This window comes from Austrofundulus limnaeus, unplaced genomic scaffold (genome assembly GCF_001266775.1).
Source record: "Austrofundulus limnaeus strain Quisiro unplaced genomic scaffold, Austrofundulus_limnaeus-1.0 Scaffold2058, whole genome shotgun sequence".
NCBI lineage: Eukaryota > Metazoa > Chordata > Actinopteri > Cyprinodontiformes > Rivulidae > Austrofundulus > Austrofundulus limnaeus.
In genome coordinates this window covers 31,082-34,215 of record NW_013954460.1, presented here as the reverse complement: position 1 = coordinate 34,215, position 3,134 = coordinate 31,082, and positions in this window count along the sequence as shown.

Below are 3,134 nucleotides of genomic sequence, written 5' to 3'. Positions count from 1 at the left end.
TCAGCAGATGATGTTCCAAAAAACTTCTCAGGTTCTTCAACAGCCAAAAATAAAAATTCAATGTTATTTGCTTATTCAAGATCATCCATCACAATCATCACCAGCATATCTCTGTTGTTAAAACGATTTACCATAAAAGGTTCTTTTCATCCAGCTGGAGTCACGGTCCTGAGCAGTCCAGTCCTTGCTCACTCATCAGTCCACCTGCAATATGGCCTTGGTCCGTCGATCTCCTAGTGGTCACTGCGACAACGCCAACTGTTATGGCAATATTTATTTAACAACGACAGAAATACGTGGTCCAAGAATGAAGGTACTCCATGGGATGATCAGCTGAGTTTTATTGCAACAACAGGAAACACAGACAACCTGGCCTGTCTCTGTGCCTCTGCYTCTCTCTGTCACTGTCTCTCCACTGTCCACCGTGTCCACTGTGTCACTCACTCGAGAGGCCTCATATATATATTAACAAACACCATTATGTCATCTTAGTAAGATTTGTTATAAGGTCAACGGAAAACACAAAGATAARCACAAGTGATATCTAAGAATGACTGTTGCTAGCAAATCTTGTTCTGACTTTAATCATTCTATCTGCAGATGAACAGCATGTCATGAAAATCTAGGTCATTAAAGGATGTCATCAATTACTGGCTTAAACATGAAAGTATTAGTTCCATTACATATAGCAGTACAATATTAATATGAAGTTAATTGAATTTTTGAGACATTTTAAAACGCTTTTTTTTCAGAAACACATCTGACACTTGCGACGGTTGAGGGGGGTGGGGGGGGACCGCCGGGGGTGAGGAGTGCGCCGCTGCTCTTCTGAATAAATGAAACTTATGTAACACAGTAGTTTACACTGAAATTAAAAAAATATTTGACCAAAGAAAAACTGGAGCAGGACTACAGAGAGAGAAAAATATGATTTAGATTTTTATTTGTGACAGGAGACACGGCATTAACAGCAGTCATCATTTCATCCCTCAGCTTTAAAGCAGATCCTTTAATTCCACAGCTGACGCTGCTATAAATGACTTTTTTTCTCGGGATCTCCGAGGGCAGAACTTCAATCTCCGAACTCGTAAAGTTCTTCTTTCTTTACTTTGCGATGCCATTTATGAATGGACACTTCCTGGTATGTCGGACAGGAAACGTATATCCTTATATGGTGTTTYTGGGGTGGTAATTATGTAGATCACATTATGTAATTTTTTTTAATCAGTTTTTATCGTCTTTTTTATTTTTGCTGATGTTCAGCACTTAGTTCAGCTGTGGCTGGTGTTGAGGTGCTTTATAAATAAAGTTGATGATGATGATGTTAATCTCCTCTCCCCGTGCACGAGCACCTGATACGCATTCATCAGTTTACACTCCTCATTTACACACTTTTCCTGAAGATAGATGAGTTTGTTGAAWCTGACATGACATGTTCGCACGAACCCTTCGTACGAACAAAAGTAAGAGAAATTTAGGATAAGAATAYRAACRTKYTYTTGCATGAGGCCCRWTGTTTTTCTATGACAGTCTGATGAAGAGGATGGTCAGGGTTKTYCACAGACTTTCTTCACTCGGAGGCTTCTTCAATTTTGCTTTAATACAGACCATAAGATCTTTCCTGCCCACAGCCATCACCATCTACAATAACTCTTTAGTAAAATGAGTTACAACAACATCTTATTTCCCTCTGGAATCAATTAAGTATTTTTGCACTGAATAATGGCGCCACCTTCTGGTCAACATTCAGAAGCATGAAACAATGAGGGACAAGGTGTCATGACACAGCAAGGCTCTGTTCTGTGGAATAAATTTTTTACACTCATCCTGAAAAGTTTAACYGTTTTCTTTTAAAGACATTAATAATAAATGATTCCAGTACAATGTGGYTGTGCCATCATAAAATACTGGATGTAATGAAGACTGAGGTGCTGCTCACTGGAGCAGCTCCGATTGTTTATGAGTCTATATTTATTTTATTTCACATCAGCCTGGATCTCTGTAGATCAATATTGTTGGCTTCAACTAAATATAGACTCAAAGTAAATATTTTGTTAGAACTGGGCGGTTTACCGGTTCCTACCTACCAAAAACTGTTTATTATTGTTATGAAAGGARTTTTCTGAATACCGGACATACCRGCTTAAATGGCAGAAAGAAGGCAAAGATTAAAAAAACATAGAGGAGGGAAACAGTAGCTGCATTTCCACTGACCATGAAAATGCGCAAATTAGAATTTACAAAATAAATTTGCTCAATGGAAACACGTCAATTTTGAAAAAAACCCTTCCTTTTCTCGACAAAACGTTTTTGTGCTAGGACGAGGTGGTTTTTTTGGCCGTATCGAAATTGGTGTGTTTTGTTTGTTTGTTTTGGTGTGTGTTCTGCAATGGAAATACCTTTTTTTGCATCAAGGGAGTCACGTGATCAACAACCGGCTGTTTCTACTGGCGAAAAAGACGACGACGAAGAAGATAACAGGAAGTAGAAGTAGTAGTAAACTCACCGACTACAATTTCCTAAAAATGCTGCATACGTAGCCGCTCCCAAGCATAAGGGGCTTGTCACTCGAAAGCCTTGATAAGACAACGACGTGTCCTCTGATGGCTGATGATGAGCGCTAGTGTCATGGTAGCAGTATGCTGTGTTTACATCCATTGTGCCGMCATGTTTGTAAAGACTTATCGCGAGAACAAACGTATTCACGCTTGACTTTAATAGCATTTCTTACTTAATGGAAACACTGCAATTGCGAAACGGTGTTTTTCGACATTAACGAATATCGACAAAGTTTTGCGCACATTTGCATAGGAAAAACGCAACTAGTGACACAGAGGTTCAATTTAAAAAAAAAGGAATAGTTTCTGTGTTGCAGAAAGACAGTAACTTTAGCTGATTGTGGTTTGTTATTCAATAAGCAGTGTTTGTACATTTCATTATCAGCTGAGCTGTGATGATCAAATACCGATATACCAGTATAATTGTTGAAAATACCGTGATATAAAATTTAGGTCATACCGCCCACCAATTCTCTTAGTAGAAGTATATTATATATATCTGTAGTACACTTCCAAGAAAATTGTAAAATGTCTTTCACGGTCTCGAAAAGCGCTATATAAGACTAATAATAATAA